Source organism: Bos indicus x Bos taurus, chromosome 26 (assembly GCF_003369695.1).
Source record: "Bos indicus x Bos taurus breed Angus x Brahman F1 hybrid chromosome 26, Bos_hybrid_MaternalHap_v2.0, whole genome shotgun sequence".
Taxonomy (NCBI): Eukaryota; Metazoa; Chordata; class Mammalia; order Artiodactyla; family Bovidae; genus Bos; species Bos indicus x Bos taurus.
The window spans coordinates 40,122,597-40,148,301 of record NC_040101.1 but is presented as its reverse complement, the minus strand read 5'-3'; the positions used below and the strand labels follow the sequence as shown (position 1 = coordinate 40,148,301).

At 42.7% G+C, this 25,705-nt stretch overlaps 1 protein-coding gene across 4 annotated transcripts in view; it reads right to left on the bottom strand.

The window, feature by feature from the left end:
- Positions 1–25,705, bottom strand: part of SLC16A12 (solute carrier family 16 member 12) — a 99,849-nt gene that overhangs the window by 67,141 nt on the left and 7,003 nt on the right. For 2 of the 4 annotated variants that reach the window (XM_027528479.1, XM_027528480.1), the window contains exon 2: positions 3,401–3,471. The exons of the other annotated variants lie outside the window; for them this stretch is intronic. The gene's annotated coding sequence lies outside the window, so the exon portion shown is untranslated. The remainder of the gene's footprint in view (positions 1–3,400; positions 3,472–25,705) is intronic. 4 annotated transcript variants of the gene reach the window in all.

Genomic DNA, 25,705 nt, shown 5'->3' with positions numbered 1-25,705 from the left:
TAAAGATAATATTCTGAGCCATATCCTGTGAGCTGCCCTGTAGATACTACAATGCTCACCATGTGGAAGAAGTTAACTGCATGATGACCAGACTGCAGCCATAAATAAGCTGCTACAGTTCTGAGAACTGGCCTCAAAAAAATGGAAACAAACCAACCCTGGAACTGAAGACTAACTTTACCCAAAACAATCAAAATGACGCTGGATTAGACCACCGATGATCTATTTCAAAATGACTGTCAGAGCTAACGGTGCTGCTTCTGCATGTAGCCCTCTCCCTGTGGCTCTCACGGCTTTTGCCCACTGGTTGTCAGTGGGGTGGAGGGAATCGGCTTTTCGACTGAAGTCGGCCCTCCTCCCCGATTGCCGGATTCCAAAATACGGCAAACTCTCCTTTCCACCAACCTGGCCTCTCTATTGGCTCTTGAGCAGCAGTTGGACTCCATTTTCAGTTCCAAAAGGATATGATCAATTCTAAGCAAAAGTTTTCTTAGTGATTTAAGTATTTATTATTCAAGTGGCAAGAAATTTAAGAGCTATCTTTAACCTGATTGGTGGCATTAAGATATTGAGAGGGGAAAAAAAGAGTTGGATTAAGGATGGATAAATAGGCAAAAGGAATAAAATATTATAAATAAGTAACATAAATAACATAAAATACAAGAGAAAATGCACTCTGCATAAATCCACTTTGATACTGTATCAGAAACTAGGGGTTATAATCAATCCATTATAAAGAAAAAAGTGTTCTGGAGCAAAAAAAAAAAGTATAAATTACAATTATTCTCACCACCACTACCAGAACATTAAATAATGTTTCTGATTGGTTCTTACCTCTGTAATGACGGTAACTCTCAGGACTAAGAAAATTTAGAGGACCGTGTTTTACTTCCCTACTTCCTCACTCAATGAGAATGGGTCACTCTCTCAAGAAAGCTGCATTCACAGTGGCATAGTTTAGTGCTAAGTTGCTTCAGTCATGTCCAACTCTGTGCGACCCATGGATTATAGCCCACCAGGCTCCCCTGTCCATGGGATTCTCCAAGCAAGAATACTGGAGTGGGTTGCTATGCCCCTCTTCAGGGGATCTTCCAGATCCAGGGATGGAACTCTTATCTCTTCTGTCTCCTGCATTGGCAGGTGGGTTCTTTATCACTAGCACCACCTAGGAAGCATAGAGTTGCATAGAGTAAACCATATAATGCCTCCTTGCCCCACTTATCCACATTCTTATGCCACTGGATACAGGAAAATCCCACATAGGCCCACTCTCTGATCCCACCCCTCATTCACTTTCTCTGGAGTTTGAATTCTGGAAGGGAAGCCAGTTCATCAATGTTAAACTGAATCAAGACACATGTAGAAGACAAAAACCACAGATCAATAGAGTTCTAAGGAGACCCTAGGAGTCACTAGATCAGGCATGCATGATCAACTGGCATCCATGGGCCACATACAGTCTCCCAATATGACCTGTTTGACCCTCATGCTGATTTTTTAGAAATTAGAACCAGTTTCCAATACTTAAGAACCAGACAATTCTACAACGATCCAGATTTCTTGCTTTGCTTTAAAAATCTGGAGATTCTAACAACTCTGTGTCCCAAAACTTATGACATGACATGATCAGCCCCTGGTGTAGCTCAAGATCCTCATTTTTCAGAATGGAAAAGCTGATGCTCAACAAAGGGAATTCATAGATATCACACAGTAAGTTAGAACCATTAATGAGATGAGAACAGAGGCTATCGGGCTCTTGACTACATAACCCTGGAGACAACCCTGGAGACGTCAGCCAACTTGCCAACACATCGTCCCTAACGCTCGGACCTGTCTAGTCATATAAGCCACAGAGCAATGTCTTGACGAGGAGCCTGGTCCACCTGCAAGGAGCTCAGGGATTCAGAAAGCTGAGAAAAGCATGGTTCTAAGCTTACCTTTCTACTTGCTGGACAGGAAGTAAACTCCTTTCAAGGTTGCAGCTGCATGTCAGGGAGGCTGAGCACCGAATCCCCAGGAGGTTCTGACACTTTGTGAGCTGGGGAGGGAGGGGAACTGAGCGAGAGGAGGCCTGTGCGCCTCTACCTCCAGTCTGCACTTTAATTAAAGTACACACTCTGTGTCTGTTCAGAATTGCCCTGTTTGGCCATGTGCCATGTTGATAAACATTTTCTCCGGATTTCCTGACTCCTCATCTAGCACACATCCTATTATATGCTATTGCTATCCTGCGTGCAGCTACTGATTTAAGGATTAGACCGGGATAAACATCAGAAAGAGATTTAAAAAAAAAATGATTTCATTAAGAGAATGTTTCTCTGAAAGAAGACACTTTCTAATCAGATGTAAAGTAACTTTTTCCTATGGAGGTCAGAATTATATTTTACGTATGTATGTGAACTATGTAATTATTCCCCCAAAATCCTAAATTTATAAAGGCACACAGCCTACGTAAGATAAAACTAAAAGTACAATTTTCATTTTACCTACTTCTGTACTATTTGAAAATTTAACAGGAAACAAGTATTACTGTTATACCCAATAAAAATACAGTAACATTTCTAGTTCGACTGACTGAGATTAATTACATTAGCTATGATCTCTAATTTATATACCATTGGCTGAAGTATAATTACTGACAAGGGAAGTTGTTCCAGATATAATAGTTACGTGAACAAATTAAGTTGCAAAACTGTGTACCATCTACCACGTTTTTATCAAATATATAATACGTAAAATATCTATAAAACATCTGAACATTTTATTTTTAAAGGATAAGATATAAAAAGGAAAGACTAAGACAAAGGTACAAAATAAAATGAGGGAGAATATTAACACAGATAAAATCAATCCACTTCCTATAGGGAGGTCACAAAAGTTGGCCTTAAAATTTCTAGACATAGACAATAAAGGAAAACTAGCCTGAAGCTGAAGCTCCAATACTTAGGCTACCTGACGCAAACAGCTGACTCATTAGAAAAGACCGTGACGCTGGGAAAGATTGAAGGCAGGAGGAGAAGGGGACAACAGAGGATGAGATGGTCGGATGGCATCACCAACTCAATGGACATGAGTTTGAGCAAGCTCCAGGAGATGGTGAAGGACAAGGAAGCCTGGCATTCTGCAGTCCATGGGGTCACAAAGTGTCGGACGCAACTAATCGACTAAACAATAGCCAGATACGTGATCTGTAATGTCCACAAGGTAATGATAAACCAACTAGACTAAAGCCATACAAGTTTTCCTAACAGTAATAATAGTGACGCTTACATAGTGTTTATTGCATGCCTGGGAGTCATTCATTTAATCTTCTCTATGATGACCAAAGGGAGTGCAAAAACTACTAGCCCATTGTAAAGATGGGGAAACAGAGGCACACAGAAATTAATACATGACTTACCAAAGGTCACACAGGTGTTTAAATCCTGCCTGGAGTGCAGGCTCCAGAGTCTCCACAAATTCAATTTGAGGCTGAAATTCAGACAGAGTGACTTTTAACCACTGCAGGATCTCTTCCATCCCTCACAGGAAAAACTATGTTGTAAAACTAACATTCTCAAGACCAGTCTTACAGGAAGCACCGTGACACATTTTGGAAGGCTTTTCATTTTTTATTTAATTATTATTTTGCCATGCTACATAGCATGTGAGAAATCTTAGTTCCCCAACCAGGGATCAAACCCATGTCCCCTACAATGGAAGTTCGGAGTCCTACTCCCTGGACCGCCAGGCAAGTCCCTTGGAGGGCTTTTTAGATGGGACTGTACCTGTATAGCAATGGCACCCCACTCCAGTACTCTTGCCTGGAAAATCCCATGGATGGAGGAGCCTAGAAGGCTGCAGTCCATGGGGTCGCTGAGGGTTGGACAGGACTGAGCAACTTCACTTTCACTTTTCACTTTCATGCATTGGAGAAGGAAATGGCAACCCACTCCAGTGTTCTTGCCTGGAGAATTCCAGGGACGGGAGAGCCTGGTGGGCTGCTGACTATGGGGTCACACAGAGTTGGACACGACTGAAGAGACTTAGCAGTAGCAGCAGCATACATGTATAACTGAATGGAAGGCAGCACCCTTTATCAGACCAACCCCCGTCCCACCCCCGGCCCCCTCCCACCACCCCCCACCCCCGCTGCCACTTCTTAAACTCTCCAGCGGTTTTCTCCATTGGCCTGAGAATACCACCGACCCTCCTTACAACACACAAGGCCTTGAAGGATCCCCTTTAAATCTTCACTTGTCACCTCTTGCCACTCTTCCCCTCAGTCTTGCTAAAGCAGCTTCCCACGTCTTCTTTCTCTGAACATGCTAAACTCATGTTTGCCTCTGGGCCTTTGCAACTGCTCTTTCTTGCCTGGAATCCCTTTCCACCCCCATGGTCTTTAAAAGGTGGTCTCTTCTTGCCATTCAGATCTCAGGTCAAATGTCTCTTTCTAAGAGAGCCCTTCCCCACCGTAACAATGCATGACCTCCCTTGTCCCCCCACCTCTAGTAACTCTATTAAATCAGGCTCTTTCATCTTCTTCATAGTACATTTATCACTCTTGGAAGCTGTTGCATTCACTAATTTTTTTATTGTCTTCACTACAAAGCCATAAGCTCTACGAGCAGGGGTAAATCTTGCCTATCTTATCCACTGCTGGATTTCCAGCACCTAGAACATGCTAATATATAACAGGTCCCCAGTAAATATTTATTGAGATTAAAAAATGAGTGAAGTCAAGGTGATCCTTACTGTGCTGCTTCTCATTTCAGTTATCTAGGCTGGCTATTCACACGGCCCAGATCCTTAACTGTTTGAAAGCATTGCTTCAGTGAGGACAGTGTAGGGAATATATGGCCTGCACAACCACCATTTGATGCTGGAATTCAGGCAGGATTGGTGCCCCCCCAAGTATTCCGGTCCAGCTGCAAACAAAAGGCCACCGCGGCATTCACCAGCTGGTGGGCAACGCTCCCGAGCAGAATTCAGCTGCTTGCCCAGGAGTTTGCATTTCAGAGCCGTGCACTGGACGGTTATCAAACATGTGTCAAGTGCCTGGAGCCCTTGGGAAAACAGAAGCAAAGAAACATCAATCATCTTGGCCGTACATCTGCCGAGCCTCGATACAGTTAATACCACTTCTTCAAGGAGCATGTATTTAAGTTTCCACCTGCCACATCACGTTGGCTGCTACAGATCTAGGCCAACACAATGCTTATAAATACTGATTTGGCAGAGGACCAAGAATTCCCCACCTTTGTATCAACTAGGCTTCCATCTGTCCGAAGAAGCTGGACAGTGTTGGCACTCAGCTTTCTCTTATCTCTTCATCAACGATTAAAAAGATGAGGAGCAATGGAGGAGCAAAGCTTGTAGGAAACGTGTGCTCTAACCAAGATCAAAACCACAAGCTGAGGTCAGGGAAGGAGTTCCTATTTGGTAAGAAGAAACTTGTCAAATAGACACATACTTAATTTATTTCTCTCCGGTGAACATTCTCAAAGCAGCCCATGTCATTCAAAACAGTAGGCATTAAGGAAGATAACGCAGCGCTCCCTATAACAAATCTTATTAAATGATAATCCATCAAATGATGTGTTTCTCACATAACTGGCTTCTACCTTTTTTTTTTTTTATATTATTTTCCCTTGACATTAAATGTGCTCATGTGCCTCTGCTGCTGCTGCTAAGTTGCTTCAGTCGTGTCTGACTCTGTGCGACCCTGTGGACAGCAGCCCACCAGGCTCCTCCATCCCTGGGATTCTCCAGGCAAGAATACTGGAGTGGGCTGCCATTTCCTTCTCCACATGTGCCTCAGTTATATCCTACTCTTTGAGGCCCCATGGACTGTAGCCCGCCAGGCTCATCTGTCCATGGAATTTTTCAGGCAAGAATACTAGAGTAGGTTGCCATTTTCTCCTCCAAGGGATCTTCCCAACCCAGGTATCAGAACATTGTCTCTTGCATTGCAGATGGATTCTTTACCACCGAACCGCTGAGAAATCCCCTTGACATTAGCAATATCTTCCTAAAGTGGTAGGTCTTTGACTAGCCTCATTACATACACATAGCCTTGTTTTATTTGAAAAGGTGGTCAAAATGTGCTTTGGCAAAGAAGAAAACTCACAACAATTAATGTAGTGCTAATCCATAGCTGTACCCTAATTCCACTTAGAATTATAAAAAGGTCCCTGTAAAATCACACTAACTTGTAAAGAACCTCTCTTCCTGGCTCTGTGTCTTCTCTGAGTGGAAGCACAGAGGGATGAAGTAGATGAAATATGAGGTGATTTCACGTCCAGGAGGGTAGAGAAGGGAGCCCTTGAGTACCCGGTAAGCGCCTTGAGTATGTGGATTTCTAGATGTGCATAAAGAAAGAGATGCAAATAGGTGGGTCATGGGCAGTGACCTGAAAAATGCCATGGGGCCAGGTGGGTCAGGAGAGGCGGGGGTGTGCAGTCATTGGCCAGATGGAGAAGAGATTGGGAGGAAGGGGCTCGCAGGGGAGTCTGCAATTGTCCCCATATGATTTAGACTACTAAAGCCACACTGAGCTGGTGCTTCAGTGATGGACAGGAATGGCAGCCCTCAGAAAAGGCTCTGGAGGAAGGCAAGTCACATGTCTATAGGCTAGAAAGGGGCAAGGGGTCTGCTTATCTTTTGAGAAGTTTGGGAGAAAACAAAGCACAAGAAATGTTGAGATGAACAGAGATGTCTTATCCAGATGTAATGATTAAGAAGTGAAATCACTCTTGGGCCTCTGGGATATACAATCTGTCCTCAGCTTCACCTCCTTCCAGCTCTACAAGGCCCAAATTTAGTCATCAGATCTTACCACTCTTTCTCGTAGCCACACAAAACCAGCACAAGTCCTAACAGCCCAAGTTAAGACCATTGCAACTGTCTCTCTGACTCTGCTTCAAATTCTTCAAACAAGGCAGCCAGAATTATCATGTCAAGAGAAAACAAACCAAAAAAAAAAAAAGGTTCCTCAGACCAGAAAAAGCTCCCTTAAAAGGTCACTGATAACTGAGTAAACCAGTCAATCACTTGTAAAGATGCCCTTAACTAGTGCCTTTCCTTATCACCTATTCCCTGGCTCATCACTCTATCTCTAAAAACAAAACATACTCTCTCTCACATATATTATTGTAAACTGAACAGGCCTTATTTTCATAAACGTAATTATCTCCATGTAAGGATTTCTTTCAACTCTTTCTGAATTGATTCCTATGCAATCTTTACGGCCTTTTAAGCTGACGAAGGCACTTGCTATGAGCCTTAAAACTCTTTGGAAAATTACAAAATACATAATTTCACAGACGAGGAAATAAAGAAGCCCTCCCTTTCATTTGCAATCAACCAAGATGACCAGTCATAACCCTGGTGAGTAAACACACCGAAAAAGGAGATTTCTTCGTGCTAAAAATCCAAATGGGGCAGGAAGACGCACTTGGGCACCAGAAAGCCACCTGCCGAGGCCTAGTGATAACCGTGCTCTGCTGTGCTTAGTCACTCAGTCGAGTCCAACTCTTGCGCCCACATGGACTGTAGCCCGCCAGGCTTGTCTGTCCATGGGGATTTTTCAGGCAAGAATACTGGAATGGGTTGCCGTGCCCTCCTCCATGGTATTTTCCCAACCCAGGGAGACCCTGGTCTCCCGCACTGCAGGCAGATTCTTCACCATCTGAGCCATCAGGGAAGCCCATGAATACTGGAGTGAGTAACCTATCCCTTCACCAGGGGATCTTGCCGACCCAGGAATCAAACCAGGGTCTCTGGCATTGCAGGCAGATTCTTTACTAGCTGAGTTACCAGGGAAGCCCCAGTGACAGCAGGCTCTGTAGTCTAATCTGCTGCCAAGAAGCCCTGTTTCTGCTTCACTGAACAGAAGAACGTGTGGCAGCTGGGCCTCCAGCGCTGGAACATCTACAGATGGCCTCAACCCTTGCAAAGTGGCAACGTGACAGGGGCAGCACCGAGTCCAAAGTCAACAAGCATGAGGACTCACGTGAAGTCCGCACAGTCCAGGGTAAACAGGAGCTACTGTCAACCTCTGAATTAAAACAGCTTGATTCTGAGTTTCAAACATTTTAAATTATGTGCGTTATACACGCTAAATTGGGGAAAAGGAGAGAATAGAGAAAAAAGACAATAATAAAAAATATTTACATCCTGCCAACTAATAAGCACTGTTTTTATGTGGAATAAATTCTTTGAATTTTTTTAATATTATATATGTACGTAAATGGGCAGCTGTGCTGTGCTCAGTCGCTCAGTTGTGTCCAACTCTTTGCCATTCCGTGGACTGTAGCCCTCCAGACTGCTTTGTCCATGGAATACATCTTTTTTTAAAGCAAACCTGAGAATTCATACCCATTACCATGGTTATTATTAAAAACAAAACCAAAAAAGTTAGCAAGGGTTCATAAGGATGTGGAGAAACTGAAACCCTTATGTATTGCCGGTGGGAATGTAAAACAGTGCAGCAGCTATGAGAACCAGTGTGGCGGTTCCTCAAAGAGTCAAAAGTAGAATTATCATATGATCCGACAGTTCCACTCCTGAGCACACACCTAAAAGAAACGAAAGCAGGAACTTGAACAGATATTTGTACATCCTTGTTCACATCATTCACAGTAGCCTAGGGATAAATAATGTGGAAGTGTCAGTCACTCACTCGTGTCCAACTCTTAGAGACCCCATGGACAACAGGCTCCTCTGACCATGGACATCTCCAGGCAATACCGGATGGGTAACCATTCCCTTCTCCTGAGGATCTTCCCAACCCAGGGCCTAAACCAGGGTCTCCCACAGTGCAGGCAGATTCTTTACTGTCTGAGCCACCCAGGGAAGCCCCAGCCAAAAGACAGCAGCAACCCAAATATCCAGATGAATGGATAAACAAATACCAGAATACTCTTTAGCCTTAAAAAGAAACCTCTGACTCATGGTACATCACCGATGAACCTTGAAGACATTATATGAAGTGAAATAAGCCTGTCACAAAGCGGCAAACAAGGTATGATTGAATTTATGTGAGGTATCTAGAATGGTCCAATTCATAGACAAAACGAGAATGGCAGTTGCCAGGAGCTGGAGGAGGGAGAACGGGGAGTTATTGTTTAATGGGCATGGGGTTTCAGTTTGAGGTGATAAAAAATGTTCTGGAGACAGATGGTGATGATAGCTGCACAGTAATGTGGATGTACTTTAACATCAGAGAACTGTACTCTTGTTTACTGAAATATAGATGATTTACAAAGTTGTGTTACTTTCACATGTACAGCAAAGTGATTCAGTTATATATATATATATATATTTCAGTCTTTAGAACTATACTCTTTTTTAATATATTTAATTGGAAGATAGTTGCTTTACAATACTGAGTTGGTTTCTGCCATAGATCAACATGAATCAGCCACAGAACAAGACTCTTAAAAATGGCTGAAATGGTAAATTTTACATATTTTTTACCAAAATAAAGGATCATCCTATCTGTAATTTGCTCTTTTCACTTCATTTGATACCATGAGTGTTAATAAAGGTACTCTGTCTGAGCATGCAGACATGATTGCAAAGTATTTGACTGTATTAAAGTACCATAATGGGTTTCACCAGTCCTGTGTATTGGACAGTTATTAGGTTGCCTCTGATTTCTCTCTTCCCAAAAGACATTGAATGATTCAATCATGAGACGTATCAGGTCACAGTACATTCCTGATGATCCTTCTTTGGGATTCATTCTGGTCTTTCACAAATACACTGTAAATCTTCCACATCAGTCAGCAAAATTTCCTCACTATTAAGAAATATTTATTAACTACTTGTCCCTGGTAATATATTAATCATTAATAACAAAGATAATGATTGATACTTAATTTAAAATATTTGTTAAGTACTTATCTGTTTTCAAACTTACTGGAGGAAGATTAGCAACATTACTGACAGAACATGACACCCTGGGCAAGATTCAAAATATCTCACAAGAGACTGAGAAAGGCACTGGTCACTCAGAGGAAAGGTTGGCTGGACTATGGGTCAGCCAGACCACTGCCCACCGCCTGATCAACTCCACAGAAACCATTTAACCAGGAGTATGGGATAAAATGGGAGTTCTAAAGTAAAATTTTCAGAACAGACCCTATTTTTTTGTCAGTTGCCCAGAGGAGAAAGGGGCTTCCCAGGTAGCGCAGTGGTAAAGAATCCACCTACCAGTGCAGGAGATGCAAGAGACATGGGTTTGATCCCTGGGTCGGGAAGATCCCCTGGAGTAGGACATGGCAACCCACTCCAGTATTCTTGCCTGGGAAATTCCATGGACAGAGGAGCCTGGAAGGCTACAGTCATGGGGCCGCAAAGAGTCAGACACGATTGAGAACAAGGACACAAAGAAGGAAAAGCATAACTGGGGAAAGAGGAGCCAGACTCTAGACTGGTAAAGTTAAATACCCCTATGGAACACGGAAATGGACAGTCGAGAGGTTCTGTTGGATAAACTGGTCTAGAGGTCAGGAGAAAGATATGGTATCCAGCTCAAATGTGCACTTGGAAAAATCAGAGCACAGAGCTGGTCACTGAAATCTTTGAAAGCAGGGCTTTCAGACTTCTGTGGGCATCACCTGTTAATGTCAGAGTCCATTCTGCAGGTCTGGGAGAAGCCTGAAGCTTGCATTTCTGACAAGCTAGTGGGTGAAGGCCTATGGTGATGCTCAGACTATAAACTCAGGAATAAGGTGTCTTGAGGGTGGATAGAAAAGGAGAGAAAGAGTAGGACTTCAAGGAACCCTGAGGTTTAAGAGAAGATTAGGAGAAGAGGAGGCTGCAAGGAAATTGAGAAAGGAATGAGAAGTCCAAGAGAGTCTGGGATTACTGAGGTCAAAGAGGAAAGGAAGAGTATTATAGCCCTGCTGATGGGTCAGGTAAGACCTCAAGAAGAGGTACTTAGTCCACTTGGGCTATCACGACAAAACACCAACAGTGAGCATTTATTCTCCCACAGTTCTGGAGTCTGCAAGTCCAAGATCAGGGTGCCAGCCTGCTCAGGTTCTAGTGAGGGCTCTCTGCCTGGCTCGCAGTCAGCCACCTTCTTGCTATGTGCTCACATGGCCTCTCCTTGGTGTGTGTATGGACAGAGAGATATTCCTCTGTCTCTACTTCTTGAAGTGAAGTGAAAGTCGCTCAGTCATGTCCAACTCTTTGCGACCCCATAGACTATACAGTCCATGGAGTTCTCCAGGCCAGAATATTGGAGTGGGCAGCCGTTCCCTTCTCCAGGGGATCTTCCCAACCCAGGGATCGAACCCAGTTCTCCCGCACTGCAGGTGAATTATTTACTAGCTGAGCCACAAGGGAAGCCCAAGAATACTGGAGTGGGTAGCCTATCCCTTCTCCAGCGAGGAATCGATCCAGGGTCTCCTGCATTACAGGCGGATTCTTTATCAGCTCCGCTACCAGGGAAGCCCCTCTTCTTACAAGGACACTAATCCAAAGTCCAATCATGGGCTCACCCTCATGATCTCACCTAAACCAAGTACCTCCCAAAGGCCTTACCTTCTAATACTATCACACTGGAGGTTAGGGCTTCAGTGAGTGAATTGCAGGGATGAGGGGAGGCAAGGAGGTGTACAAACACTGCACCCCTAACAGTGCTCACTGGACTTAGTCTGCTTGTGCTATCACAACAAAGCACCAACAGTAAACATTTATTCTCCCAATAAATGGGGTCTGCAAGTCCAAGATCACGGTGCCAGTCTGGTCGGATTCTAGTGATAGCTCTCTGCCTGGCTTGCATCCCAGCTCCATGCAGCACCCTCAACATAGAAGAGAAGACAGGAGCTCCTGGGTGGGTACACCTGCCAAGAGGCTCTGGAAACAGAAATCCAGGCCACAAACATTCACATCCCTCACACCTGTTAATTTGCTAAAAGGATACTTGTCCTGGGCACTACAGCCTGAAGAGAACAGAGTCAGAGGGCTCAAATCTCTGCCAGCAGCCTGCATTCTCTGTCTCTAAGACTACCAATTTTGCCTCGCTTTTGCAGGCCCAGCAGAAGTTCCGTTTGTGAAAACTGAAGACAAGTGCAATTGCAAATGCTTCTTGTCCCCATATTACCACAAGAAGCTCAAAGAAAAGGCACATGGGCTCCCAGGTCCAAGCTCCCAGGTTTGTTATTCTAGTTGGTCACTCTGCAGAAAGCCCTGCAAGAGCCTCACTCCCTTGGAACGGCTTCCTGGGGAGTTCCACGCTCAGCTCATGGTTCTCTGGTCCCAGCCTTGGGATCCACTGACGAGGGCAGCCATAAACTGCACTTAGCCATTATGAGTTAACCTTGGAAAGTCATCACAGTCAATATGAGAGATGGGATCTCCCACAGTGCTTTATTCTCAATTAAAAGTAAAGTCAAATAAACCAGGAGCTGCCTTGTACAGCCAACAATATTTTATACTGCAGTTATTAGAAAAATTAAGACAACAGACCAAGCAGAATGCTAATAAGAAGCTATCTCAATCTCCATTCCAACAATTCCAATAATCTCATTTATTTTTCCATTTATTTATTTATTCATTTATCCAGAAATATCAGCTATGTGAAAAAGGCCTAAAAGCTAACAACACCAAAATCTATGCAATTTATTCATAGAAACACATCAATGTGTCTGATTCACTTACTCTAGAGATAATTCTAACTGGTTTAGTTATCTGTTTTTCAAGGCAGCAACAAATTAGAATGTAAACTCCAGAGCAGGGATTTTTTAGGGTTTGTTCACTGATGTATCCCTAACACTGAGAACAGAACTCAAGTATCTAATGGATGGTGAGAGAGGGAACCTTTACACATTCTCCTCAATTTTATACCATATTATGTCACCACTCAGCTGCTTCATATACTTGAGCCCCCAAAGACCTCTGATTCCGCAGACACTGGTTTCAGTGCCATGACAGAACACTGGCTTGTGAATGGACATTCTAAATATTAATAACTAATACAAATTCTAGTAGGAATAAAAATATTCCCTCTGTGATCTTGCTTCCACTGGTTATTTGCTTAGCTGCTTATTTTTCCCAGGAAAATAAATGTCTACTTTGTTTCTTTCAAGATTATAAACTCGTTCACACTAGTTATTGGGGTAAATAGGTTGAATTGAGCTGGAAAGGGAAATTTTATCTTGGTCTTCAACATTTGAAGGCTTTCCAAACTGAAATCCACCTGGAGAGAAACAGGGTCTCACAAAAATTGATAAACAGAAGCCTCAATTAAAGAATCAGGAGATGAGAAAGGGGAGCATTTAAGCCCTGTGATGATAACATAGTCCAGCTGGAAGAAGAAACACTTCTCTTCTTTCCCAGCAACAGCTCAGCCAACTAAAAGCCATGGACTCAGTGTTTACTCTAGCCCTCCCAACTTCATTTTCCTCTCCCCTGGCTGTGTAGAGACTTACACGTGGCTCACCATGGGTGCAGACCCCAAACTGCAATTCTCTACTGATCCTGAATAAACCCATCTTGGTGAGAGAACTATCTGGCAGTTTATTTGTCTTAGGTCAACAGTGTGAGTAATTGTTTATAATCCCCTCTCATTACCTGGCATATCATAAGAACTAAGTGGCACTGTAATTACCCATTTGAAACATAGCACTTTTTTGGATTAACATTCTGATTAAGTTACAACAGTTTTGTGGCCAATCCGATATTTCCAATAATGGCCAGGAATCTACTAAATCCACGACATGCAAACAGCTCTTGCCAAGGTCTAATTCAAGAAAGATTCAAATGTTTAAGAGTCATTTTTTAAAAATTCAAAATGAAAATAGCTTATTGAATTCTATTGGAAGAATGGGGAGATTAAAAATGTACGTTCTCATAACCCAGAACACCAACTTTATTGAACAGGAGACTCACTACTTCTTTAATCAAGAAGTTCCTGTCTGGGCATCTCTAAGAAATAGCCCTGCAAGGGCAATTGGGTAGTTTTTCTGGTCTTTCATATTTACATATAACTCTACCATTCATGGGTTTCCCCAATGGCTCAGTGGTAAAAAAAAAAAAAAAAAAATCCGCCTATCGTGCAGGAGATATAGTAGACAGTTTTGATCCTTGGGTCAGGAAGATGCCCCGGAGGAGAAAATGGCAACTCACTCCAGTATTCTTGCCTGAAAAATCCCATAGACAAGGAGCCTGGCAGGCTACAGTTTAAAGAGTCAGACATAACTGAGAATGAGCTACCATTCACAAAGTGGGTTATCAGGCATCACTCGTTCTCTAAACCACTCCTCAAGGGATTGATTCCCATGTTCCCACAATAACAGAAATTATAAGTTGCCCCACAGACTTAAAAACAACTTTTCAAGATGAAGGAAAAATTAAGAAACTCCCCGGATATTAAATATATTCATCTACTGCTAATCACATCTTATTTCAGAAACATTAAAACAAGAAGCCAAAACAGTGTACCTTAGAAACCGAGACTAGAATCTTCTGATCTTCATGGGACTTGCCCAAAGCCACTCGATGATGTGACTAGGGCTAGCGCATCTTCATTTCTGTCGTGCAGCAGTACCACTGGTACATACGGGCACTGGGAAACAGAGATGAGCAAACGTCCTCCCCACCTCTCACTGGCAGGGGCTCTGCTCTCTACTCGGGCAAGGCAGGACAGAGCAAGGCAGGAAGTCAGGGCAGCACAGATGGCTCTCCTTCCCCAAAAGCACTGGCTCCCGGGACACTCAACTGCAGCTAAACCTGGGAGGATCCTGGTTCCCAGAGCCCAGCACCTAACTAGCCTCACCCAGGTAGGTCCTGGAGAGGACAATGCATTCCTGAGCCCCACCTCTGCCCTCTCGGCAGTTCTCACTGGAGACAGGCATGCCTGGCTCCTTTAGGTAATCTGTCCATGCAGAGAAGGTGGCCAGGGAGCATACCCACCAAACAGTTAGCTGTGTAGGCCTGTGCCAAGCGAGAAGCGGAGGTGGGGTGGGGAAGTAGTAGGCCCTTTATTCCCTTCTGCAAAGTCTGAATGATTTTAGAGGTAATTTTGAAAATGATAATCTGGAAAAAAGAAGCCAAGAGAAGCAAACACAAATTGTGCAATTTGGATATAGAAAGGTTTGGGTTGAAATCTGGGCTCTCCTATTGACTTGCTGGGTAACCAGGTCTCCATATTCTATCCACTTCACAGGGCTATTCCAAACAATGTAGAACCTCTCTGCCTCCCCTCTCCACCATCCTGGTCACACTGTGTGGTCAGTCTGTTAATCGGTTCCTCCAAGTGGTCCCACTCTTTGCTTTTTCCTGTTATCACATATGGCATATTAGTGTTTAAAATTACCGGGGGAAATACACAGACAGAGAACACAATTTGTATCATATACACTCCACTCCCAACTATGATTTTTAAGAATCTGTTTAAATATAGTGGCAGTTCCTTCCTCTGACTTTCTGTTGCTACGTAGCTCTGTATCTTGTAGACAATGGGAAGACTTGGGGAGAAGTATTTTAGGAATTGTTGAAAGAATTACACGGGGTCATAGGAATGAGTCTTTCTACTTGCTCCTCAAAACCAATAACAACTATTTCATGTTCATATTGCACCAGCAAAAAAAAAGAAACAGTATCTCTCACTTAATTTTTCCCATCAGTTTATTCACAGAATGTCTTAAGAGTATAGCAGAGGTCCCAGCATGAGGGCCAGAACCATGAATAAAAAGCAGATGTGCCTGAAAAATAGGCCTTTAGGGAGCCCATGTGCATGCAGATCAAGAAGTCTCAGGAGGGAATTCCCTGGCAGTCCAGTGGTTAAGATTCCACGCTTCCACTGCAGGAGACACGAATTCAGTCCCTGGTTGGGGGAACTAAGATCCCACATGCCACGCAGTGTGGCCCCAAACAAGCAAAAACAACAGACCAAAATAAACAAGAAGCCTCACGAGCAGGAACTCACACTATGGACAGGATGAATCAAGATGCATAAGCTCAGTTTCTCTTCTGAACTTTACAACTAATGGGGAGGAATGGATGTGGGCTGAATTTCCTCAACATCCAGTACAAGTGGAGCCATGCAAGCACTATTTTTATGATAAGTGCAAAAGGGGCCTAGGGAAAAAGTATGTTATATTGTATCAGAGAAAACAGTTCAGATTTTCTGGAAATCTTTTATGGTCTTAGGCACTTATTATGAAATAGCAGAATGAAAAAACACATAATCCTCAAATAACGCTACATACAAGTATGGCATTTTCATCACTCAAAAGCCTTCCACGAGTCAATCAAGTAACTCATAACAATTTCAAACTCCATCACCCAGCTATTCTCCTTCAAAGAAACTATCGTAAGGATATAAACCAAAATACTCCTCCAGGAAACGTTCACTCCACAACATTGTTCAGAGCAAGGCAATATGCAGCATTCGAACAAATGATGCCCCACACTCACTGACTTCATTACCTGCTAGATCTTTTGACCATGAAGCCTCCATACAATACAAATTCAGTCTTGACCTCTTCATAAGGCTCAGATGACACAATAGATACAAGGACCTGAGAAACCTTTGTAAACCCCTCTACTATTTCAAATGCATAAATATGCAAAAAGCTTATACTTGGGGAAAGAAAGCAACAGCGGAAAGAAAAGCGTCACGTGTTCTAAAAGCACACATACACCCATGTTGTGCAAATCTCCAGAGCGGTGAGCCCTGAACTAGTGAGCCAAAGATGACGAGCGACAGGTAACCGAACAATTGTCTGGGGCCCCACAGCCAGCTGCCGTTACTCAGTCACAAAGGCCAAAGCAATGGAAGCCCTGACTGAAACTGAGCCCACAGCTGTTCACCGTCCCTACCTTGAGCTGTACTGTTGCAATTTCTGCTTAACTGAAATCAGAAATAAAACGTTTTGTAGGATGCCTCGAGTTGCTTGGTATGTGTTTAATGAATAATAAAGAGCATGTGTTTAAGCCTGTAACATGCAAATGTCAGTAAATAAAAGTTGTTACTCTTGTTAATCATTATCAATGCCATTATTATTATTAAATAAATAATTATCATTTGTATAGCTCCTTAAAGTTTATATAAAATGTGGTCTGACAATGATCCTATAAGAGAAAAAGAGGCTCACAGAATTTGGTAATTTATTCAAGGTCACACTGCCAGCAAATGCTGAAGTTGGGATTTGACTTCCATTTGAGGTGTTTTCCCCTTGATGAGTCTGGAATCTTAAGAATGGCCTCAAGAGTTCTTTCTATCATGGACATGATTCCCAAAATCCAGTCCTTCCTAAATGGCTAACCAGGAACTACAACAATCCTGTTCCCCCTGTCAGTCACGGACTGACTTAAGGATAGGGCAGTGACTTGAGGAAAAGTCTTTTGGGAGATTCTGAGAAAGGTTTCCACACTCCTGAGGAGATAAGAAGACATGGCTTCTTCCCTTCCCCTCGATGTTTTCTATCTCAATATGAACCTTGAAGCTATATTCCATCTCGGGATCATGAGAGTCAGGCTGAAATCAAACCAATACAGGGCAAGAACAAAGCTAAAAGAATCACAGAGAAACAAACGCAGAGCCAGACACTCTGCTCCTGACTACACTCTGCTTCTACTACACAAAGGAATTCTCTCCCTGACTAGGAAAGTTAGAGTTTCTGTTCCTCACACCCAAAATATCCTACCTGATACATTATCGACACGTGCCACCTTGTATCAGACCAAGCTTACATATTTTTTTTCCCCATGTAGTAGCTTCATATCTTCACATGTGGGGATTTCTAAGCTTACATCAGATGTAATTTTGATTTCCCGAAATCCTAAATGGGCAGAAGGAAAAAGGAGACAGTGGTATGCACAGCTGTACAAAGGGAACATATACAGCTGGTTCCCACCACACGGCTAACTATAGAAGCAAAGGACACCACGCTGAGTCAGTGAAGTTTCCGGCCCCTCTCCCACGATCCCCACCCCCATAAATCACAACAAAGCTCGAAGCCTGATGATCTCAACTGCCTCTCTGTGCCCAGAGAGAGCACCACACAGCACACGACCAGAAGAAAAGAAAAAGGAAGGAGAAGGAAGAGGAGGAGGTGATTTCATAACAGCATGCCCTCCTTTCTTTCCAAGGTGATAACAGCAATTTGGCTAAGCACCCAAAATTCCTTGTGAAATGTGTTGTTTTGTCAATTAACACTTCACATTCTTTTTTCAAAAATTACAACGCAGAGAACCTACTATATTGCTCAGGAACTCTACTCAGTGCTCTGTGGTGACCTAAAGGGGAAGGAAATCCAAAAAAGAGTGGATATATGTATACGTGTAGCTGATTCACTTTGCTGCACAGCAGAAATTGACACTATATTGTAAAGCAACCATACTCCAATAAAAATTAACTTAAAAGTAAATAAATAAAACAATGTAATAGTATCATGAAATTCAAAAAATTACAGTGCAAAATAGAAGTAATTCAACAGTTCTCTGCCAATGTTCTACTGAGACCATTGAAGTGATTTTTATTGCATGTCAGGTATCAGCGACCCTTATGTGCCTTTCCCTAAAACCATAACACACTTGAGTTGTAGCTTTCTAAACTCTAGACCAGTCTTCAGAGCTTCTCAGCACCACCCTCCCAGGAGAAGCAGGGTCTCCCTCTCCTGTTTGCTTTTATTGGCATCCTAATTATAATTGTTATTTTTTTTTAATTGAGTATTTTCTGTGACAAACATGCATGAAAGTGCTTTCCCCAAGTCTGTTTATTATAAACACATAGCGAGGCATTATGTTCATTGTTATTATTACCTTTGGTCCTTGCATTGAATTATTTTGTATAAATATTCTATTATTGACTACCTACAACAGCTCTCACATCTAATTTCTTTTGCTCATCTAGTTTCTACCCTACAGTTGTTCAAAATCAAAACAAGAAAAACTTGTAAAGCCCTATCACTTAAGCAGGAGGATTTAGTAAAAGGCTAACTTGATTGCTTGTATTATTCAGTGAACTAATCCTTGAAATGTTTTTAGAATTAATGGCTTTTTTATTCAGTAAATCAGAATCCACAGAAGAAAAAAAAACATCTACCCAATATCTCTAGTGATGTCAGCCTCGACCTTGACCTCATGAGGTTTACCTCCAATCCACTTGAGTCATCTCCTCCCAAAGCCACAACATCAACTTATCATCACCTGTGCCTATCCTTCTTTTTTTTTTAATCCTCACTTCTGAAATGTGGGGTTGTTGTGGGAATGAAATATCCCTCTCTAAGCCCAGCTTTCTATGCTCCCCAAGACTCTAGTTCCTCCAATCCTATTGCACCTAGCTTTCAACCTCCTTGAACCCTCGGGCCCCTTGATTCTCCGTTTTCTCCCATGTCATCAGCCAATCCTGCTCTAGATTCCTTCTCCTTAGAGGCTAAAGCTCATGATCCATCATATCCATTGCTCTCTTTCTGGCATCCCCAACCCTTCCAAGCCACCAATCTCCCACTCCACATCAGTCCAAACATCCAAACATTTCCACTCCTATAACTGGTAAGGCATGTTTTGCTAGAGGCACTCTCTCAACCTTGCAGATTAATGGTGTGACACAATTAAGATTTCCAACACAGGCTAAGTGCTTGGAGTGACTCAACAACAATATGTTACACCAATTCCATAAGCACTTGGGTTGAAAATCTTAAGTACTCAACGCACCTGCCATGTCCAGCAGGAGAGTGCAGTGGGGAAGAGCCTTGCATCCTGGCTCTGGCCCTTAGTAGCTTAAGACAGACAACTTGCTTAACCCTTCTATGCTTTGTCTCATTTGTAAAATTAGGATAGTAATTCCATCTTTAAAGTGTTGTTGCAAGAAATTAGCGAGTTAATATATGTAATTTTAACAAAGCTTAGATAATAAAAATTGTCCAAAACTATTGGTGTCAGTTACTATTTTAGAGAGAACTGGGGCCACTGGACAGGAAGAATGAGAGAAAAGAAAGAAGGGAAATGACAGAAAGAGAAGGGGTGAAAACTCCCCTTCTGCCTTCCCACCCTTTTTAGCTACCTCCAATCATTTTCTTTCTTCATGTTCCCAGCCTCTTAAGAACCTGTCTAGGCTGACTGTCTCCTCACCCCTTTTTTCATTCCCATCTCCATGCAATGGAATTTGCCACCTGCCTCCATACACACCATACAAGCTATTTTTGACATTATCACCAATGACTCCCAATTGTCAGTGATAGCTGTGCCATCCTTGATTAACTGACCCTCTCTGTATCATCTGACCCTGTTGACTTCTCTCTCATTGTTGAACTCTTTCTCCCCTGAATTTCCATGACAGGAGTCTCTCTTGTTGAGTTTCCTCCCCTCAAACCTGTACTTCCCAATTCTCTGGCTAGATCCTTCCTCCTCTGACCACTCATTAGATTTAATTCATTCATTTTGTGCTCAACCCTGTCCTACTCTTTGCGACCCAATGGACTGTAGCCCACCAGGCTCCTCTGTCCATGGGATTCTCCAGGCAAGAACACTGGAGTGGGTCGCCATTTCCTCCTCCAGGGGATCTTCCCAGCCTCGGGAGCAAACCCAAGTCTCCTGCGTCTCCTGCATCGCAGGCGGATTCTTTACCGCTGAGCCACCAAGGAAGCGTTTATTCGTTTTTTCAACACATGTACTGAACACTTACCAAAGGGCAGGTACCATGACAGCTGGTGAAACCAGTTAGGCAGGGACAGCTGAAACACAGCTCCAGAGGGCTCTATTCACCGTGAGATGCAATGACTCAGACATCTGAGTGGTACTTCAGACATCTGAAGTTGTGTGATAGCCATGACATGACTTAGCTCTTGCCCTCACACTTTTTCTAGGGAAAAGATCAGCACATAACTAGACAATCAGAAAACATAAAGAAAGGTACAGTGACCAAGGGAGAATGTGAACACACTATAGAGACTCTTGAAAGCATAAGTTTTTGATCCATTTCACACTTCACTCTTCACATGCTGCTGCTGTGCTAAGTCACTTCAGTCGTGTCCGACTCAGTGACCCCATGGACTGCAGCCCACCAGACTCCTCTGTCCGTGGGATTTTCCAGCCAAGAGTACTGGAGTAGGATGCCATTGCCTTCTCCGACTCTTCACATACTGCCCAGGAAATTACATCCCATCATGGGATGTAATTAACTGAACCTAGTAGCCAATGATGCCCAAATTTTGCATTATTTGCATAGAATATTATATTGCCTACCAAACTTCTCTACCACATGTCCTAGAGGGCACCAAGCACCAAAAATATAAATATAAACAAAGCAGAAGTCTTACCCTGAGGCATTAATCTTACTTCCCATCCATATCACATCAACACACTCGCTGATTTGTCACCCTCTTGGACTTTCTAGAAGCCCGATTGTCATCTGTTAAACACAAGCTGATTTTATCAGCAAACCCCTAGTCCTACCCAACTCCCGTGTTTAAAAGCTTTCAAGGATTATTCGTAGGAGCCAAAGCAAAACTGAAATTCCTTCTACCTCAGTGTCCCTAAATGACCTAGCTCCCGCCTGCTCTTCCGGCACCTACGTAGTCACATATAACACACCCTGCATGCCAGCCACTCCAAAGCACCCTGAAGAACCAGGCAGTTCTTTCAATTTACTGTCCTTTCCACCTCATTGCCTTTGTACCTACTGTTCCTGTTGCCTAGAACTGCCCTTCCTCCGGCTGCTCACCTCATGAATTTCTACAATTGTTTGACCACTCTAGGCAGAGTTAAGTGCCTCTGTCTCTGAACTCCCATGGATGGCGATCACTTCTGGGACTCATCATTGCTATGATTCTTTGTCCACACACTCGTCTCCCTGAGGACAATGTAAGCCTCCGAGAAAGAACCCTGCCTGTTCTCTGTGGGTCCTCAGCACTGGGGGCTGTGTCTAGCACGTGCTGTGTACTCAGCCTGGTAAAGAGGTAAACTCACTGAGTTAACATCCCTTAATCACAATACCGGGCTTCCCTGGTGGCTCAGTAGTAAAGAACCCACCTGCCAATGCAGGAGATATAAGAAAGGTGGGTTCGATCCCTGGGTCAGGAAGATCCTCTGGAGAAGGAAATGGCAACTCATTCTAGTAATCTTGCCTGGGAAATCACATGGATAGAGGAGCCTAGTGGGCTACTTAGCAACTAAACCACAACAATAACCACAATATTCTTTATTAGGGGCTTTTTTTTTTTTTGCCAAACTGTGCATTTTGCAGGATCTTGGTTCCACAATCAGGGATCAAACCCAAGTCCTAACGACAGGCCAGCCAGAGAATTCCCCAAAAGAGAATTTTAAGAGTATTAAAACTATTAAAAAAAAAAAACTAAACTGAAACTTTTCCTTAATGTAAGCTGTATTTGGAACCAATTAGGTATACTATGGGGCTTCCCAGGTGGCCCAGATGGTAAAGCCTACAATGCAGGAGACCTGGGTTCAATCCCCGGGTTGGGAAGATCCCCTGGAGGGGGGCATGGCAACCCACTCCCGTATTCTTGCCTCAAGAATCCCCATGGACAGAGGAGCCTGGCAGGCTACAGTCCATGGGGTCGCAAAGAGTCAGACACGACTGAGCAACTAAGCACAGCACAGCACAGGTATCTTATCGTGCAAGAATTTATAAAGAGAGCAGAATATATCAGGACACTTCTGAGATGCCAATCTGGTGGCGTAAGATGACTCAATTTGAAATTCTAGAATTTGAAATTCTAGTTAGACCTCCATCTCTAATAAAATTAAATATATGGGGAGATCAGCCCTGGGATTTCTTTGGAAGGAAGGATGTTAAAGCTGAAACTCCAGTACTTTGGCCACCTCATGCGAAGAGTTGACTCATTGGAAAAGACTCTGATGATGGGAGGGATTGAGGGCAAGAAGAGAAGGGGACGACAGAGGATGAGATGGCTGGATGGCATCACTGACTCGATGGATGTGAGTCTCAGTGAATTTCGGGAGTTGGTGATGGACAGGGAGGCCTGGCGTGCTGCGATTCATGGGGTCGCAAAGAGTCGGACACGACTGAGCGACTGATCTGATCTGATATTTTATGTGAATGTGGAAGATAATCAAAGAAGTCAACCTAAAGAAGTAAAAAAGGAATAACCCATATTAGAAGATAATATAAAAAAGAATATATACATATGTATAACTGAATAAACCTGAAATGAATATAGCATTGTAAATCAACTATATTTCGATAAAATTTTTGTTAAAAGAAGTGGGAAATGTGTGGGGCTTAATTTTTGATCCAGTGACCAGTCCCTTTATCATTGGAACACCCTACCTATTGAGCAAAATATTTTTGACAGTATCTTGTTTATAAACATTTATTCTTTACCCAGGTCCTTTAACTTTTTCTAAGGTTTGTGAGTATTTCTTAATGAAGTTAATACACTGTTGCCTGGTGAGCCTTGTAACTAAAAGTGACAAACAGCTGGCCAGTATGGAGGGCAGGGTTGTGTCGATGAAACAAAATTAAGTTTCAGATCCATGTGGAATGAACCTTACCCCTGGGCTCACTGGGATCACACTCAGAACCTAACAGTCACTAGGTCCAATTGCAAAATAGAGAATGAAGACATGGGGAAATGTCTGCAGTTTAAAAGTCAAGAAACTACAATACTTAAATCATTTTATGCCGAAAATACCACAATGGTCATCTACACTGCCAAAGCCACTGGTTAACTGCTCGAGTTTACCTTCTCATTCTGCACCTCAATACACATACAGCAGGAGCCCTGCAGTTTCTGTATAGGGTGTAGGGTTTTGAAAAGTGGGAGAACTTCCTTGGGTGGTTTCCACACCCAGTGCTCCGGCTCCCCCAGGTTACCCTACACCCCACCCACCCACATATACATTCATGCTCCGACTCTTTTGACAGTTATGCACAACTTATGTGGGGAAATAGCAATTTAAAATATAAAAAGGAAACAGCACTGACCAATGTGTACTGGATTAATTCGAGGACAGAAGAGGGACCTGACCTAGCACAGCTACTTCTCAGGACTTAATCTTTATCGCCTCTTTATAAATACTCCCAGTGAGTAATTACTTCACACACACAGACACACTCACACACAACGTGACTTAAATTGAGTTTCTATGCTGATAACTTCCAATCTATTATATATTTCTCGCCCAGAATATCTAACTGTTCATTTGGCTCTCTATACCCACAAGCATGAAGGATATAAAGTTAATACGACCCAAGTCTTCCCCGTGCTTTTTCAACACAGATGCACAGTCACACGGGGCTTCCCAGGTGGCTGGCTCAGTGGTAAAGAATCCGCTTGCCAACGCAGGAGCTGCAGGAGACCTAGGTTCGATCTCTGGGTCGGAAAGGTTCCTTAGAGGAGGAAATGGCAATCCACTCCAGTATTCTTGTCTGGAAAATTCCATGGGCAAAGGAGTCTGGCGGGCTACAGTCTATGGGGTCTCAAAGAGCCTAACATGATTGAGCAACTGAGCATCATGCATGCCTGCACAGAAGCATCTAGAGAACAATTAGGAGCTACCAGAACTACATAAACCAAATTTGGCAGGGAAAGAAAAGCAGAAACTTAGAAACATGTGGCCTAGGGATTTACAAACTTGTTTTTGCCAAAAAAATCCTTTGTTCAAATAAAATCTTCCTTGCACACCCACAATGTGAAACCAAGAATAGCCCACCTGGTCAGGTTGCAGAACAGACCATTGAAAGGAACTCTAAATGAACACTGGACTCTTGGACACACTCTACTGTCTGTCCCCATGCCCTGGAATGGCCCCTGAGGCTCCTTGAAACTCTCAGAAATCTGAAAACCTAGTTCAAAAAACTACTGGTCAACATCCATGACAATGCTATTTTTAACACAAAAATGAACAGTTGAAGCACAATTTGGGAAAGCTAATTGGTAACTGTGGGTCAGAGTTTCTATGAGTATTAATAGATACATACTACAATACAGAAAATAAATAACCAAAAAGGACCTACAGTATAGCACAGGGAACTATACTCAATATTTTATAATAACCTATAAGGGAAAGGAATTTAAAAAAGAATGTGTATTTTTATACATATGTGTGCATGTGTGTGTGTATATATATATATATATATATATATATCAAACAGAATCACTTTGCTGGTTCAGCAACACAACACAGTAAATCAACTATACTTCAATTTTTAAAAAATTAAATAAATAATTAAATAAAAGAACAAATGTCATTAAATCTAAAGTCGATTCTAAGTAGTGAGCCAGATCGGTCTTTTACAGGTCCTACATCAACCACTTCACCACATTTTCTCAAAGACAGTAAATTGCAATGAGAAGGAAAAAACTAACATTAGTCATATTTTGTCTAAGTCACACAAGGCCAGGTTTAAGCTGCTTCTTTCTTACATAAAGTCCTATATTTTCAAAATCAATTTGGTACAATTAAATGCAAAGTATCCAGAGGCAAATCTGAGCATTAGGATGAACAACTCGATCAACTTAAAGAAACACATAAAAACGAGAACATATCTGTAAGTCATTACAGAGGAAACACATTGTTGGAGAGGAAAACCCCTACTTGCTGTCCTCAAGAAATAGACCTTTATGACATTACAGTTACCAAAACATGACATAAGTAAAGCTGCCGACTGGTTGGTTGACTGTCATGATATCAGTTTGGTTGCTTTGGCTCTTTTGACACTGTAAGCTCAGTGAATCTCACAGAGGGGAAAAATCAGGGGAAATTCACTCAACCATTAGGA